Here is a 19,245-nt window from a genome sequence, read left to right as displayed (position 1 = left end):
ACTCCTAGCATTGCAGGAAAACTTTCACATACAAAAGCACCCTTGCAATGAACAGGAAAGTAGTAAAAGACCAAATCAATATATCAGGTCGTTGATCATGTTGCCTACTGAAACGATAATAAAGAGAGATGTACAACGTAACAACACCAAATAATAATCTCCCCAAATAAACACACACACACACACACACACACACACACACACACACACACACACATACACACACACATACATACATACATGCACGCACACACAAAACAAACAAAAAACATTAAACTACGTACAGACACCACAGTACAAACGAAAGACGAACTCATAGCGACATTTGGCAACACTACATACAGTAAATTCACCAAACCAAAACGCAGTGATAGGTGAATCTGAGATGTTCAGTTGAAATGTGTCCAAAAACGCCAAAAAAAATCGAATATCCTGTAGTACGAATACCAATTAGGCAACGAAGTACAGCTCCAGAACGGCACGTATAGTCTAATAACATAACAAAAAGTAAGCAGAACCAAATAGTATTTTAACCTAACGAAACTTGTGCTACATAAAGTTGTTTCCAACCTAATAACAAGAGAATAACAAAAACTCTTATGGAGTAACGTATCTGTAATTATTATTTTCACTTGTTACATGCATAAAACAAACATGTATTACATGCCACTGAATATGCTTCACAAATAAAATGTTGCGAAATGCGTATGACATAATACAAACAGTCTTTCAGTTAGCTGCACTAGATGAACCACATCTCCAAGGGGACTGATCTTCCTTCTATCTCTCTTTGCCTTACCAGTTTTTTTCGGTTAATGTCGAATGCCATTTCAAACTTGCTGTGTCAGCAGAATTCTCTTATAAAGAGTAACTGTAAATCTAAGTAACATTGTAACACTTGTTTCAGCTGATGCAGTTATCTACAATGAAGTATTATCTGAAAAAGGTTGCATAAATATTCAGACAGATCTTGATAAGATTTAAAAGTGGTGCAAAGATTAGCAACTAGCTTTAAATGACCAAAATGAAACTACAAAATTGTTAAGGCTTTCGTGAGCACTTGTTGATAAACTGCGTGTTATCTTCTGTCTCGGATTCTTCAGCCAACGTTTGTTTGATGATGTTTCTGACGTTTCACCAGCACGAATGGCTGGTATTGTCAAAGCTTCACCTCCATTCCACTAGCAATGGAGGATGAAGCTTTGACGATGCCAGCAACTCGTGCTGGCGAAACGTCAGAAGGATCATCAAACAAACGTCGGCCCAATAACCAGAGACGCAAGCCAACAGGCAGTTCGTCAAAGTAGTCCCAAGCTCAGGATACGATAGCAGGGGAGCAGGTGCAGGAATCCTGCATTTCCGATATAGGCACGGTTCTGGTGGAGGTGACTTGCCATTGCCTTCCTCCGGCCTGTTATGAGGTGTCAAGAATCTGTATCATGGGGATGCCTCTGATATGTGCTTGTAACAGTGTAGTGTTGAGTTTGTGTTTTTATGGGTGGAGGGAAGACAGAGGCTGAAACCCAACGCCGTTACATAGCCTACTCCTCTCAAATGGCTCGAAGTAGGCCGCCGCGCGGAGCTTAACGTCCTCTTCCGACGGACGGATCTCCATCAGTAATGTTAAGTGCAATAATTCCATGAGACGCTGCGGAGAAGTTTGGAATTTCATCCAGGATATTCGCGCAAAGACTAGGTATCAGGAAATTTGTGCCACCATCTCTCCTACCCTCCCAGGCCAAATACAAGTAGTGAAAATTTTCCGCTGTTTACTTCCTAGCCGACCGCCACCGCACAGGTGAGCGTTAGCGTCCTCTGTTACAGAGGTGGTATTTTAAATCGTCAGAAGTGTGCACTTCACAAAACGGAAAAAACGCTTTATCCTATGACTGCAACACAATGGCCGGCCGAAGTGGCCGTGCGGTTCTAGGCGCTGCAGTCTGTAACCGCGAGACCGCTACGTTCGCAGGTTCGAATCCTGCCTCGGGCATGGACGTGTGTGATGTCCTTAGGTTAGTTAGATTTAACTAGTCCTAAGTTCTAGGGGACTAATGACCTCAGAAGTTGAGTCCCATAGTGCTCAGAGCCATTTGAACCATTTTTTTGCAACACAATGAGACACATTTGGAATCAGTCAAATCGCACAAGTACCTGGGTTAGCATAGCCTCCTCTTCTCGAATATTAGCAATAGGGCAACTGACAATATCACCATCAACAATACGAAACAACATCACTCTAAGAGACGCTGCTTAGATACATGGAGCCTAACATTTTCCATTCCAATATTATCGATGACAGTTTCTGCCACTGCCACTAGTCCACTGCCTTCGTTGCTCTTTATGGACTTTTGTTGGGGGGTGGGAGGTGGGGGGAGGGGGGGGACCCACAGGCCACACGCTTTTAAGTACCACAAATGATGGACGAGTGTATCAGCACTACCAACGGAGACGTCTAGTTGTGCAGCGAGGTGTTTCATTGTGACCTGATGACCACCTCGACTGAGAGTGTCCGCACGTTCCAACAATCCAGTAGTCACAGGTGTGTGAGGCCAGTTAGCACGCGGGAGATCGGATACGTTTGCGCGACATTATTGCGCTGACGATAGACGCCTCGCTCATCGACTCACCGTGCTTTTGTTCACTGCTAGGTCTTCGTAGACATTCTGCAATATGTATGTATATTTGTGTTGCTCTGGTTTTCCACCAAAAGATATTCAATGACAGTTCTCTGCTTGGAACGCACCTTCATTACAGGCTTCATTTTGAAGGCTACGTATAGCGACGCCACATATCAGAACTTCATAAAGCTATAGTAACTGAAGCCAGAATGTTCCAAACCGAGCACTTTTTCACTCGAAACTGGCCAAGAAAAAAACGTGTTGCGTTACTTATTGAGTGCCTCTCGTTCTAGCAGGAAAGCGTATCATGAACGACAGACGAAAGGATTTCGGTTTGTTGACGTCTCACATAACCTACGACAGTGAATTCAGTCTCCATAAGTTACCAGCCAAAGTGATGTAAATGGACTGGGACAGGGGACTACTCTTGTTGGATAAACTTCAAGGCACCGGTAAAGGAACTCCACAGGTATCTCATTAACCGAGTGACATAAGCCTTCCGCTGCGTCTTTAAAGGTATCGTACCTATGCGTACGGTCACCGTTTACCAGCCGTCCATTGCGCTACTCATTATTCAACGAAAGATACGTGGGATTAAATTTCGTAACAAATGGGACAAACACTCGTTTCCTTCCCTTAGTCAGCCAGCGCAAACGCTGATGGTAATCTGGGTGTTGTAACGTTGTAATAGCTAGCCACTGCAACCTCGCCCCGGCAAGAAATGTCTTAACCTGTTTACGAGACTCGGTGATCTCTAGTGGACACAACGCAGAATGACATCAAGTCCACCCACCTATACTGTACAAGGATACAGCAGCGCACAGTAATTTCGGCGTAAACAGGCATAAACGAGATGGGAGTGCGTGGCTGGCGGCTCCTAAGCGCTGCGCGCCGTGGGCGGCTGCGGCCGGGCAGCTGGCGCGATCAGCTGGCGCGTGGGCGACGCAGGCGCCACGCCGTCACCGTTAGGCGCCTTCGCTTTCGTTCAGTCAGCCCACTGCCGCACGAGAGATGCGTCCGCTGCCTCGTGCCGATGGCGCGGAAATGCCCGTATCGCTTTCTCTCTACCCAATCCACATACTGAATAACGAAGCTGCAACGCTAAGGTTACCTCAATTCCGTATGATCCTCTCCGCTTTCTGTAACTTACGGTGTACCTCGTGGGCGTACCATAAGGCCAGAATCTCGGCTGTCAGCTGACTCTGTGCCTATGTGATTGTAGTAACCGTTTGTTCCTTACGAGTGGCAATTTGAAGAACCAAAAACAAATCCCAACAACCACGCTGCGTTTCAAGCTGTCCAGTAGTTTGTACTTATCCCTCAATCTATGAAAAAATATAAGAGATTCTCTTGCATACACGATGTTTTATTCCCAATGCTTATAATTTCCCCTGTAAATCACTTTGTAAATCGGAGTACCGACATTTTAAAGAACTTTCTGTGGTCCTACTATACAAGCTCGAGATTTCAAACTCATTTAACTGCCTCGTAAATTATTGGGTTATCGTGTCACCTCGGTGTTTCGGTTTTGTCACGCATCAATGTATATTTGCTTGTGGGCGCTTCTCAGCCTCTGTGACGGAAATGTGCATCACGTCTTCTATTCTTTTTTGCACCCGTATGTGATGAGACGAGATTGCAGATGAGGACATAGAGTTCTCGCGCCTTATCAGTCCTTTCGACGAGACAAAACCTGACGGACTCACGAACTTTTTATCTTTTTGGTAAGTAGCTGAGTCCTTCAGTTGGCGGATAATCTTGTCTGATTCTCGTGGTTCTTTGCCCCTCAGTGGCTCTTTAGCAGGAAGGAAGGAAAGAAGGAAGGATTCTGTTTGACGTTGTCTGAACGACAAGGTCCGTGACACCAATCACGAGCTTGAATTGGGCGAGGATCTACATCAATACTTCACTAGCCACTTGACTATGTGTGGCGGAGGGTATTTCTGATGGCCCTAACGGAGCCCTTCTTCCACGTTCCACTCGCGAATGGCGCGTGGGAAGAACGATTGTCGATAAGCCTCTGTATTACCTCTAATTTCTCCAATTTTCTTCTTGTGGTTATTTCGTGATTCACGTCGACTCTCATGTAACGTCTGGAACAGGAGTTTGCTGAGGACCTCAATAACGCTCTCGCGCCGACTAAACGATCCCTTATCGATTCTCGCCGCTCTTCGTTGTATCTTCTCTCTCCCTCTTCTATTGATCCTGCGTGGTAAAGGTCCCCTAATATTAAGAAATACTCAAAAACCAGTCTTAAAAGACTTTTGTGTGTCACTTCCGTTCTCCTCATGAATCTCCGCCTGCATCAACTTTACTTACAATTTATTTCATGTGGTCCTCCACTTTAAGTCTCTTCGAATGGTTATTCCTAGGTATTTTTCGGCAGTTACTGCTTACAGTGACTTGTCTTCAATATTATAATCGCAGTAGTGTATGACACGTTGTTATCATTAATTAACATGTGAATAACATTACACTTCTTGTTGAAACTATTAAATCTTCAGTTCCTTTTTCGTAACATGTGTCTTAGTGTCTTTCACACTCAAAGGTGTTTCTCTCAACGCTTCGGTACTCAATAACAGCTTCCTTTAAATTAGATATTCCACGGAGTCAACTAGACCATACTCTTGCTTCTTGCCCATTAAGTCTAAAGGGAAGATACATAGCAGTGTTCCGCTTAGAAAATGGCACTTTACACCAGTTGGCAGAAGTTGTTTCATTGTCTGCAGTTGTTTTTCGTGCTTTTCAGAGCTCAACCTTGACCCTGAGGGAGACCGTTTCTCTATCTCTCTCTCTCTCTTCTTTCTCTGTGTTTCCGTCCCTCTTTAACGCTCTCTCGCTCTCTTTCCCTCCTTCCCTCCCACTCTCCCTCCCTCCCTCTCCCCCCTCCCTCCCTCTCCTCCTTCCTCTTTCTCCCTCCCTCCTTCTATGTACTTACCGATATCCGCCTCCTTCAGAGTAATTTTAACGTCACTGTTATGCATTACAAAATTAGACTTTAGCAGATCGAAAAGTATCTGTAGTCAATTGGCAGACAAGATTAAACACAGGATAACCATTCAAGATATTACGCTCGCTGCAACGCATAGTCACTTGAAAAAGTTTCTGCTTTTAGTGTTTAGAAAACTGATATTTTGTTTCATGAATATTTGTCCTTCATTAGAGAACACAATTTTGGTAGTATCAAGCAAGGAGTTGAAATACGAAAACAAATTTTACCACGCACTGTTCGCGAAAGTTATGAGACGACATCTTACTCCGAAAAGTCTGATAGTCGTCGTACTGTAATTGGTATTAAAGCTATAGCTTTTGCGCGCATAATACTATCCCGGTACAGCTATATATTTCTTTATCGATTTAAAACAGTTCGATCACATGAATTGATAAGGTGCTCATCAGTTTGGAGCCAAACACTTACGTTAGCAACCCAATAAGCCTGTAGATTCGACGTAGACAGAACACTAGGTGTTCATTCGGCCTATGAGCATACTCTGAAGCTAACTTACTGACGTTCGTCGTTAGAGCTGCATTCAGTGCACACTGTTTCCTATGGATTTAGTAGCAGTTATGTAAGGAAATGCATCTCCAGTCGCAGTTTTTGCTGTATATTTTTGAAAGCCCAAATAGTGTTAACTCTAACTGCAGGTATTAATTTTGTACAAGACCTTAGGTGATGTTAATTTTTGGCTTTGCTTTATTTTCACCCAGACATATCTTGATGACACTAGATCCTTTTTGTATTCAGCCCCCAATTCTCAAGAAGTCAGGATACTTGTAGACTGAAAGACTCTCACTTTTAGGAAAGTTAGTGTTACGTCAAGATTGTACTGAGCCGCTGGACTGAGCTACATCTTGTCGACTGTGGAATAAGCCTTACAGGTCTTTTGAAGGAAAGAAAAATCTACAATTAATGTCCCGTTAAGATTACAATGATGAGAGACGGAGAAATATGGGGAAAAGAATCGTTAGTGGTCTCTTGAAGGGAACGGTCTGGGATTTTATGGCGTAAAGTGATTTAGAAAAAAAAAGCAACTAATCTGCTAAGAGGAAAGACCGTTAAATATCGGTCCAGATTATTCCGAGGTATACAAGTCTTTGCGCTACTATTTACCTGTCTTCCACAGAAGACTAACTGATGCAAAGTATAACCTATTTAAAGAAATATCTAAAATCATACTTGCGTCACATGTAGTAGAAAGACCACGTGAAAAAGGAAAAAGTTAAAATCGCCTCGATCTGACAATTAATTACATTTGTGTAATGACGCAGATTCGATTTTATTTTCTTTTGCAAAATTTGGGAAAGTGTTCGGTGAGAATGATGGAACCTAGAGTCGTAGAGATTCTGTAGGACACAAGCAATGTGATCTTTTTCTTTTAGAGGTTCCATCGAGTCACTATAGAATTTACGTAAGGGAATGACCGATTAAAAAAAGCATTGTTCTTAAAAAAAGTCAGGTAAACAATGATCTGGGTATTTGACAAATAAATACAAATAGCAGACCCAAATACTGAGCTACCTGTCAAAGCACAACAGTAACGGCATTAGTGTTAGAAAACGCAGCAGGAACATCATATGCAACCTAACGGATTTACAGTATGTCAATATGACCTATCCAAACTGAGTTCTGGGCTGCTGTGGGAAAGTACGCCCACGAGTAATTGAAGGTGCCAGTAATTTTGGAAACAAAACCCCCGAGAAATCTGGCAGACGATGATCGCTGGAGTTCCGATACATACATTTAATACGAGTGATTTATTGCCACAGGAGTCTGGAGAGAAGGCCACGTGGTGCGACCACATCCGCGCGCTAACGCGCTCCATTACTGCAACAGGATAATAGGCGCCAGCGGGACGTCCAGTGGGGTTAGTGTGCCAACATGATAGCTCGCGGGCTCCTTGACCTTGACGCATTTAAATCTGGACGTAGAGGCTCCAGCGCGACCTTCCTGCGAACCATGCCATTTCGCACGTAGCTTATCTAACTGCCATTAGTCTCAGTTCTGCCGATGTACGGTATATCAGGGATGCTCACGATCTTTGTTCCACGTTAACCTTCGGATCCCCTATTCCGGCTCAGAAGCAGACAAGTAGTCATGAGTGAATAGATGAACTGGTTACAGGCCCTTGACTCTAAGTGGAGAGTGACTTGAATAATTGGCTTGGAGCAGATTTTGGCGTCATGCTGAACAATGGGATGTTGCGTGGGATTTTAGACTTTCTCGACACTAGGCTTTAATATTTCTCCATAAATTACCTTTTTCTGGTTATGATGACTGTCTGCAGAAGCAAAAAAAAAAAAAAAACAACATTAAGAATGTTCTTCATCATCACGTTGGTTGTACATATCAAATGGAAGAATTTAGTTTCCAGAAAAATGGTAAATTTTTGTTAAGGTCTTATGGAACCAGACTGCTGAGGTCATCGATCCCTAAGTTTACGCACTACTTAATCTGACTTAAACTAACTTACGCTAGGGACAACACACACACACACACACACACACACACACACACACACACATGTCCGAGGGAGGACTCGAACCTCCGACGGAGGAAGCCGCGTGGACCGTGACAAGACCCCTGAGACCACGTGGCTACCCCGCGCGGCAGTTTCCAGATTAGTCTAATATTTTAGCGTAATGGTTGTTAAATCATTCATGTGACCTCTAATTGCTAAGAAGTTGTATAGGATCTGTTGAATAAAATTTTCTCATCTCTCTCTCACAAAAATGTATTTTGATTTGAAGGAACTGCACTTTGTAATTATATGTGTTTTCTCTGTGCAGGTCAACGCAAACATATTGATATGAGTAGAACGCTTCGCACATAGGCCTTCCTCACCCCCTTTTTTTTTTTTTTAGAAATAAATCCACAGCAAAGAAAGATCTGCCAGCACAAGAAACATCCGCGGGTAATATAACGGAGCTGGAAGCAACGTCTGTTAGCCTGTGACAGGTGAATTATCTACATTCAAGTAACGGACTTATCGGAACCACTCTTTCAGAAACAACTTACAGCGAATGTCCTTTTTATTGACTAGTCTAGTAAATACGAGATATTCAGTGCTGTACACTGTTTAACCTACTTGAGCACCAAGTGTTTTTACTGATAAGTTAATTAAAATCATTTTCTTCTGACTAGACCAACTCTATACAAACACTTATTTCCAATGAAGCGTGTAACCATATCCGTGAAATACGACAATTGTTGATTTAAAGATTGCTTAATTTGAAAAAATCTTTTTTACTCTTTCATTATACCGGTCATCCGTCACTGAATAAGATAGGAATCCATTTTAAAAAATACACAGCGAGAAAAGAAAGAAAATGATCTAGACTATGTGCAGGTTGTAATAATTTTTTAAGCTGTTACTTTACAATCTAAAAAACTAAAACCAAACTCCTCCCGAACAGGCCATGAAGGCCCAACGGTACCGACCGGCCGCCGTGTCATCCTGAGCTCACAGGCGTCACTGGATGTGGATATGGAGGGGCAAGTGGTCAGCACACCGCTCTCTCGGCCGTATGTCAGTTTCTGAGACGGGAACTTTACAATCTACGCATCGTAAAAGCAAGAGATATCAGTAACGTATGCAATTGCAGTCCGGACCAACTACGAAGTAGGAGACGAAATTGAAATTCCGATATTAGGCGCAATCGAACATTGAAATAAATTCACTGGCGACATGTGAAAATTGGCGACGGACTAGGACTCGAAGCCGAATTTCCTGCTTTACGCGAGCGGTCGCCTTAATCGATCCGGTTACCCTCGCGCGCGTCTCGGCCAGCCTTCCGACCCAAATTCCCAACTTGTTGCACACTACATACGTGGCGTCCCCGTCCATTACCCTCATTGCTCATAGCCTAGCGTTGATTCCCGCAAGAGGTCGAGCAGAGAGTGCCGAAGAGTGTATGTGTACTGAATGATCATTAATTGCCGTCAAGGCACATACATTTATATGTGTAGTGTCTGTTCTTTCTTTCTGTCCAAAAAAGAAAAAACAACAGACTCTGTCCATATAAATATGTGAGCCCTGACGACAATTAATGATCAGTCAGTGCAGATGCACTCTTCGTCGTCCGACCTCTTGTGGGAATCAGCGTGAGGCTGCGAGCAAAGAGGGTAATAGGCAGGGACGTTACGTATGTAATGTGCGGAAAGTTGGAAATTTGGGTTGGACGGGAAGCGTGCCAGGATAGCGGAAGCAGTTAAGGCGGGAAACGCAGCTTCGAGCCCCGGTCTGGCACAAATTTGCACTTTTCGCCATTGAATTTATTTTAATGCCTGATTGTGTCTACTGTCGGAATTTCAGTTCAGGCTGCGCGATCAAAAACAAATTGTTTCTGTCCTTTCGGATGTGTCCGAATAAATAGGGGACAGACGAAATTCTCAAATGGTTCAAATAGCTCTGAGCACTATGGGACTTAACATCTGTGGTCATCAGTCCCCTAGAACTTAGAACTACTTAAACCTAACTAACCTAAGGACATCACACACATCCATGCCCGAGGCAGGATTCGAACCTGCGACCGTAGCAGTCTCGCGGTTCTGGACTACGCGTCTAGAACCGCTAGACCACCGCGGCCGGCGAAATTCTCATCTGTAGATTTGACCAACAAGGGAAGAAGGGTCTGACAGCCAGATTGTACCCTTACCTTGTTGGTAAACTGGTCGGTCTCAGTTGTTGAACTGGACTCGCATTCGGGAGGACGACGGTTCAATCCCGTCTCCGGCCATCCTGATTTAGGTTTTCCGTGATTTCCCTAAATCGCTTTAAACAAATGCCGGGATGGTTCCTTTGAAAGGGTACGGCCGATTTCCTTCCCCATTCTTCCCTCACTCGAACATGCGCTCCGTCTCTAATGACCTCGTTGTCGACGGGGCGTTAAACACTAATTTCCTCCTCCTCCTCCTTCTCAATTGTTGAAGGTATGTAGTGTTGCTGATGCTGAACCATTCGTCGGATGAATATGTTAAGCTTGGCTTGTTCACTAGTGTTGTTCTGAAGGTGTAAGTTATGTGTTGGTCCAGATTTCCTTCCTCTCTCACTATTCCATTCCTTTAATAGTAATGTACACGATTGTTAAATCGTTGGATTGTTATCGGGAGAAGTGAATTCAGTTTCATATCGTACACCCGATTAAAATTTTCTATTGTTTCCATGTATCATTAGAGGCGAAAATCTGAATAGCTGCTTCAGAAAGGCCACGGCTTATTTTTGGCTGTCCCTGCTCTCCGTTCTTGCTTTCTTTCCTTTTATTTCTAGTCCGAACTAATGCAGCGGATCTGAGACGGAACATTAAAACGTAAGCTGCGTTCCTCACTGCGTAGCAAACAAATCTATGGCTCCTTCTTCTTCTTCTTCTTCTTCTTCTTCTTCTTCTCCTTCCTTCTTGCCTTTTACCGTTTTCTCTGCAGGGTCAACATTGTTACCTGTGTTATATGTGTTGGTGACATTGGTGGCCGGATGCCCTTCATAACGTTACAACGCTCCCCATACAGTATCTGGCTACCCCACCTGCCGGCGACTAAAGTTAATCTGATGTTTAAGTGTGAGAGAATTATGTGAATATTTGGGTAGCGTGTGTAAGAGACGGGACGTGGATATCAGCCCGGTATTCATCTAGTTGGATGTGGAAAGCCTCATAGAAGCAATTTCCAACCCGGTCGGCTCACCAGATCTAATCGTTCATCCGGAAGGCAGATTCGATACGGGGCAGACCGGAAGCAGCACGTTGACAAGCTCTGCTATCCGAGCGAGTTAACAAACAAATCGATCGCTGCGCTACGCAAACTGCAGTCACAGTCATCCATGCGACACAAATTGGCACCCGACATACGACACTGAGGAGAGAAGAGGGAAGCTGTGTAGCCACAAAAATTCATTATAGACTGGAAGTTAAAAAGAAAAAAGACAAGGTACAACGTATGGACATCGTCGTTTGTATGGCAAATATGCTGCTGTCAAAAGGAACACGAAAATGGGCGTATCGCCTTATGATGGAAGCTGTCGACAAATATTTTGATGGTTTTCCAGTCGACTTTGTATTGTTAACACTTGCGATCAGCCAAATTCGGTGTTCCTGAAGGAAATTACATTTCTTTAATTTCAGTTTGTTTTCTTTTGCTCGACCGAGTACACAGATCACTTTCTTTCTATGATACATATCAACGTGTAATTTTCGATAGTGGCTTTTTGCTGAAGTTCAGATAATATTTTTTTGGGACAGCAACGATGCTTTAGTGCAAGAATACCATAATTAAATCTGTACAACTAACGTACCGCTTCTTCATCCAACTGTTTTATTATTGTAATCTTCACCGCATGCATAACATGTTAAAGGGGCAGTATTACTTAAAGCCATTTCATATACCGTACGCTAAGCAAATGAGCAAAGTTTGGGAGCGGGAGATGAGTGGTGGGGGGTGAGGGGTGGAAAGTGAGGGTGAAGTAGAGAGCGCGATACTTTAAGTGACTAACTTTAAACACCATGTCAACCACACAACCACGTATTACTTACATTTGTCCTCCTTGTTATGAGCTAGTCACCTCTGTTAAGATTATGTAGGCCTTCGTTATGCAAGAAAACTTGCACCAGCGGAAAATGGACAGTGAAATTATCATTGGTTTGAGAGCGAACACTGTTCACATATTTTAGAAATAGGCTGTTGCTTACAAGCCTCAGAACAATGTCATTGATGAAGAGAAATTTCACAGTGAGCAGCAGGCGGATCGGTGAATCCTTTGTGGAGTGCAACGCACTGTTACCGACTACTTTACGGAAGTGTTTATAAATAACTCGGCCGCAATGCAGCTGATTCTATAACTATCTGAGTAGTCACTGAACTGCCTAATAATATCACGTAAGGCTCCGGGCCAGGAATAGACTCTACAGTAGAAGAAACTGCCAAGACGCATTCGAAAACATAAAGGTTCACCTGTGACGTGAGGACTCTCTTCCCCTCCTCTCTCTCTCTCTCTCTCTCTCTCTCTCTCTCTCTCTCTTTCTCTCTCTTTCTCACTCTTACTCTCACTCTCTCTCTCTCTCTCTCTCTCTCCCTCTCCCTCTCTCTCTCTCTCTCACTCTCTCTCTCTCACAGACACACACACATATGCATATGTTCGAACAGTACAAGTGTGCATATATTTCTCACAATGCGTTTTTATTAAGTGTTATTGACATGTGAGATATTTGGGTGAGATAAAGTAGAATACAAGAAAACATGAATATGGAATTTCATAACCAGTGAGTATTTGGGTTTCGTCGGAAAAATGTTCACAATCTAGTGACAGACGAAACGTAGCGGTTGGCTTTAGGATAAACGCCTCAAATCAGTAAAAAACGGGCTGGAGCTGACATTCGTAAGACAAACATCCGCAAGGAAAGATTGCTCAGAATCCACCAGTTCCTCATTTCCACACATTACGCCTTCCTTTCGTCGCTCTTTTGCGCCCTCTTAGACGAATAACATCTGCTTGTAAAGAAAACTGACTGAAAGAAAACTGACTGACAGTGTATATTTCACTGGCGTCTTAAAAGTAGCATCCTTAAGAAAGATTGTTTTCACAGGGTGTTATGCACTCAAAGGAAGAGTCCGAAACAGAACGCAACTGGTAGTTTCATGGCTCGCAGCTAGAGTTGAGATTCTGACCATCTGGGAATTCCTTTACACATAGAGGAAACTGCACACGAATATATTTTACAATCGCACACTGGTTACAAAGGTCCTTTAAAGAATCACACAAACTAGACGCTTACAAGTATTTATATTCTGTGTGGAGAGTTACTGGAAATCTCATCACAATTCAAATTTCACTTTCCTAGATACCACTATACATTTCTTCCTCTGGTTTTCGGCAACAGGCGACACGTACGTTACCACAACACTTACAAAGGTGACATACCTGACGTCTTGCATGCCAGAAGCTATCCTTTTTGCAGATATTCTTCTAGCTACATATTACATGTACATAAATGTAGACTAATCAAATACAACGTCATGTTCACCACTTTGCTGGTTGGTGTCTAGATCACGTGGTGACAGTCATCGGTGTCATCGACCGTTCTGCAAAACAGAATAGATGACATAATGTGGTGCATCTTACAGAATGCTGGGGAAGGCACAAGTTCTTCGGACCACAATTTACATTGCACATTGTTGCAGAGGACTCCCACGTGGGCAAATACTGTAGCATCGCTATCACCAGTCACTACTTTACAAACCACAGGAACGTCTTTACTTGATAATAAAACGATGGAAAAGGACATCCTCACGTCGTTCGAAATAGAATACATCCCATACACACCACATCGGTTTCACTACTAGCTCCAGGAGGAAATTTATTCAACAGTAATTTGTCAATAAAGAAGAGGAAGAAACGAATATGAGACTATTTTGGCGAATAGTGGTGTGTTGTGTGTTATTTTCAGATTATATTCGTGCAAAAGTCATTTCATATTCTCAAACAAAGAAGTGTGTAAACAAAAACACCGCGGCGGGTGGTATGGCATGTGGTCAGCACAATGAACTCCTATTCCAGTGGATCATGTGGAAATCTCTTGTCTGTCTGTCCAGATTTGAGTCTTCCCGCAATATTCCTAAATCGCTTAAGGCAGATGCCGGGATGGTTCCTTTGAAGGACACGGCCGACTTCTCTCGCTGTCCTTCCGCAATCCACGCTAGAGTGGTGTTTCTAATGACTTTGTCGGTGAAGGGACGTTGAAACCTAATCTTCCTTTAAAAACATTGCGTTTGTCCATATTTAAACTACTGACGAAATTTTTTTATAGTTTGGGCTGGTAGCCACTTTAGAGTAATGGAAAACAAAGCTTATCTGATGTTACAGCCTTTCAAATCCCCGATGCAGCAATGGTTAACAACGTGAACATAAAACTCTGAAGAAGAAATAAGAGGGTAAATATTGATATTTACATACAAAAATTACCCACCATCCTCGGATTCGTACAATACGCAGTGTACTTTAACGTATTTCTAACAAACGTTGTGCAAGTGAAAAAAGGGGGGGGGGAGGGGAGTAGATGAGTCCTTGGATCGAGCTGTTGTGGAGACAACCATGTAACTCATCACACAGTGTGAAGAAAATATCTCTCAGCCTGTTACAAACAGCCTTCTCGTATACCACAGCCCCGCAAGGACCACGAGTAATGAACTGTGCGACGGGGTCAGAAGCCGAATTGCACGTGAAACGTGGTGCGGTATTCAAATTAAGAACAAGGTGACTTGTTGCTCATGTATGTTCGTGCAAATGATAATGGAGATGAAGCAGGACATCATTTTCGCCCCCAGATAGCAATTATCGCAAAGGTCGGGCAATCTGTCACCTCATTCGTACAACTATGCCAGTAAACCGTGGATAGTGAGACCCTCCATGGATCAGAATCTATCGTGAAGGCACGTGAATTGCAACTTACGAACAATAATCCAGGCGTGAGTATACAAGTGAATTGCCTCATAGCCACATATGGCATGTTTTACGTAACTGTATCTGCAACGTGTTTCGATTCAAGGAGAAAATTCTCTGGGTGGCTGTTTCACATGGCCAACTGAAATGCTGATGTCTGCGCCGCGTATTTTAATCATCGACGAGGCCACACTGGGACAATACGGCATTATAAAATTATATAAAACTCACATGTGACCAATTGTCACGGCACGTTTGTCGTTAAGCATCAATACCTGTTTCGATTCAATACATGTTCTGGTTTTGCCCACGACCACTCGATGAACCTGTGCATACTATTCCCACTTTGAACAATACATTTCCAATACCGTGGCTCGGGAATCGAGATCTGGTGCATTAGCCTTTCAGGTTTAGTCGCCTAGTAAACAGCACCCTTGGTTGTGGAACATACGAAAATTGTGTTTTGCGCTACCTGGAACAGCGTATCCATAATGTCTCCGCAGCTGTACGGCAGAGCGCCGAGCATTATCTAACGACAACAGTGAGGCGTTGCAACGCATGTCTCGTTGCTCATACCGGACTCGTCGAGCATCGTTATATTTTCTGTAACGTCTTAAGTGTAACTCAGCAACAACGTTTCCTGTGACATATGTTCATCAGAAACGTTTTGTTATTTTATTCCTATGAAGCACCTCCAATTTTTGTTAAAATCGTTTATAATTACCCTGTAGCATTTCAGTCATATCAAAAAGTACCCTATGGTCAATAATTGTACATTCACGAGTTATAAGCATTACATAGTGCCTTGTAAATGTATTGTGGATAATGAAGCAAATATATGATCGTGAATTTGCAAATAAACATACGAATAGCTAGCGAGCTTTAGGCAGTTTAAATATGAAGTTTGCAACAATACCTAGAGTATTCCAATTTTTTTAAAGTTGAGTATCCACGCACCGCAGCACGTTAAGAGTTCCCATAAACGTGCCCAGCTTTAATTGCCCGCGCATCGGATAATTTCTGCGTTCTATTCTGTCTACTGGCCAGCAGTTTGACAGTTAATATCGGTTACAGAGCAAAAAATTACCACTGAAGTTTTCACAGAAAACGTAGAGGGTTTACTTTTTAAATGGTAGTCTCCTAGCCGTGCACGAACCTACTAGCTCCCTGACAAGACGGATCTGAAGGCAGCCGCCGCTACCACCCAAGTGAAAGCCGTACATCACAGCTCGCGGCGCAGCGTTATAAAATATACCGTTTGTTTAGGGACGACGCGGCCGTAATGAAGGCTGCCCTCCCACTGCGACTACTTGGGAAACCGCTGCGTTTCCACAACTCCTAATATATACGTAACCATTGATTACGGGGTAGCAACGAAATCGATGGGACAGGTATAGCTGAGGACTTGCTTCTTCCAGAGCTCCGGCTCCGCTTTTAGGATATTTCAGCGCTTTCCTCTCTACTCACTCCTTCTTTCGTCTTCTCCTACTTTTTACCCCTACTTCGTTTTCCCCGAGCTGACCTTTAGTTTATTATTCATGACGAAAGTCGGCTAACAAAAGACCCCCGAAGTTATACAGCCGAATTCGGACTATCGATTAACGCAAAAAGATACTTCGCCGAGGAATTTCCCGTCGGAGGGCTCCAGCGGCAGTCCGTAGCGCGGTGTCCCTGGAATTAAAATTCCGTGGCAGGAGTTAGCGCTGGCGCGTGCGCTTCCATCAAATCGCCAGGCCCGGGGACTGCGTGATTGCGTGAGAAAGCTGCGGCAGCAGCTAAGCTCCTTCGCTGCATCTAGAGCTAGATAATACTCTAATATCGGACTATTTGGCACCATCACACGAGGAAGATTACTCCGCCGCGCCGCGCGGGCTGACCGTCAAAGTAAAGTGAAAATATTACCCGAGATTAGGCCCTCAAGCCGATTACCAGTTGACGTGGAACGTGCGGCTCTTCACGACGCCAGTTTTCACTTTCGAATTTCAAGGGGAAGGCACGGTTTGCCCGTAAAAATAGGCCGTGTCCCGCGGACACAAAGGGCGACCACTGGTCAGCTGGCCTGTGAATCGCCACCCGGCCACGCATTCACATACCGCTCCCGCTCCGGCCGTGATATATCGCTCCCTGCTAACGAATTTACACACAATCCGTTCCGAAGAGTAACATAAATCTGTTGACGTAGTGCGTTTCCAATACGAAATCACAGCTACAAAAGAATTTTTTTCCCCTTTCCTCGCATTTTGCTCTTTTCGTTAGTGCCTGAAAAAGATGAAAGCAGTAGACCTTCAATAATTTGGAGTCCCGTCCATTGGTTGTTCGTCGAGAAAAACTAGACTACTACAACAGTTTCCAATAAACCAATCTCTATCAATGTATTCGAAGCTATCCATCTTTTATTAAAGAAATAGGTGTCTCTTTCTACCAGATTATTTGGACGTACCGTTCAAAACCAGGGTCTGTTTGAGATAAAGGATGCAACGTATTTTCCTGTATGACCTGGATTCTTACAATTCTAAGCAGTAATGAAGATGATGTCACTAGGGAGATATTAAACATTTTTCAGAGCAATTGTCGATACAAGGTAATCATGGCGATGGATGGAGATTAAAGTTATTTACTTGTCTACATATACAGGTTTTTTTCATTCGGACCGACATTTAATCTATCTAAATCTATTCTTCCTCTGCCTTACGTAATCCTGAGTTGCTGGGTCACAATCGATGACTCTTACTTCTTTCACTGGATTCCTGAGAAAGGTGTTGTAGCATTAAGGTGCTGGACTCCTATCCTAGATGAGCTGGGTTCAAATTTTTGTTATTCCTGTATCTCAGCAGTTCTCTATCCTAATTACTGTTTTTCCCGTTTTTAATTAATTGTCTTATCAATTCTCTCTACGTATTGCATGCAATCATCTCCTTCGTCAGTTGCTGCACTGATGATATTAGGTCGGCATTTTTCTCGTAATTTCCACTTACAAGTTGATGATGATGTCAACAACCCCAGAATTCTTAATAGGTGCTTCAGTTTCTCCAAATCCTTCATGAAGGAAGTTCTCGTACTATTGTTTCTAGGCTTGTATGATACATCATTTAAGCATACAGTCTGACTCTTTCACTAATACATGTCTTTTCGGTATCTGTAGGAAAATCTATTTTCTAATTATTTCTCAAGATAAAACCTTGTTAACTAAAGACCATTTTGAAACAGTTGTTTTATGCCGTGACTAAGGCCAACAACATTACCTTTAAAGCTCAACAGTAGATCTGCTATTACAGTTCTCAAATATATTTACTCATTACTATTGAAGCGTTTCTAAAATCATTATTAATAAATCAAGGACATATAGATATAACGCTAAATATTGTACTCTGCTCAGCATAGAATATTTTAGTCTCCATACTATTAATTTTCTGTGCGACTGTGCTCTCTACTGTGGCTGTATTACTTCTTAATATGTTAATTTCTATAGTCTCCACAGTACAAATATTTTTAACTATTTGAACTTGACAACTTGAACATATGAGGATTTACAGTAAGTTCACTAACTTCAGTACTGAATTTAAGAACTACCCAGCAATATTTTCAGTTTCTGAACCTAGCTTGATATCTACTTCACACAGTTTCTCACAAAAACTTCTCCACATATTGAGTATTTTCCCCAGAAACATTCATTTGTTTGTCTTCTTTGTTTACTTGATATTTTTTGGCAAGTTAGTGTCCTGTTTAAGTTCGACTGCATTACCTTGTATTTCCCGCAATATCTGCATAATTAATCTTTTTTGGATATTCCCCATTACTGTCTACCCTGTTTTCACACTCAGTCATAATTTTCTATCGTGAAAATATTTTAATTATCTAAAATTTCCTGGCAGCTTACAACTGTGTGGCGGACCGAGACTCGAACTCGGGATCTTTGCCTTCCACGGGCAAGTGCTCTACCAAAGGCAAAGGTCCCGAGTTCGAGTGTCGGTTCGGCACACAGTTTTAATCTGCCAGGAAGTTTCATATCAGCGCACACTCCGCTGCAGAGTGAAAATCTCATTCTGGATTTTAGTTATCTACTCCTTCAACTTATAAAATTCAGAGTTTCACATAACGCTTACAATACTCTGTCTTTAAACTCACTATGGCTTTTTCGTCTCTCTTCTTACTGCCCGCATTGGATGAAGTCGCCAATAATTCCACATGAGACCAATACTTTT

The 19,245-nt window shown here is 42.9% G+C and overlaps 1 protein-coding gene across 1 annotated transcript in view; it reads left to right on the top strand.

Annotated features, from left to right (window-relative positions):
* Positions 1-19,245, top strand: part of LOC126298986 (protein let-756) — a 735,285-nt gene that overhangs the window by 51,589 nt on the left and 664,451 nt on the right. The window lies entirely within an intron of this gene.

Source organism: Schistocerca gregaria, chromosome X, assembly GCF_023897955.1.
Source record: "Schistocerca gregaria isolate iqSchGreg1 chromosome X, iqSchGreg1.2, whole genome shotgun sequence".
NCBI classification, from domain to species: domain Eukaryota; kingdom Metazoa; phylum Arthropoda; class Insecta; order Orthoptera; family Acrididae; genus Schistocerca; species Schistocerca gregaria.
The sequence above is the reverse complement of the archived record's forward strand: the minus strand, read 5'-3'. Positions and strand labels throughout refer to the sequence as shown.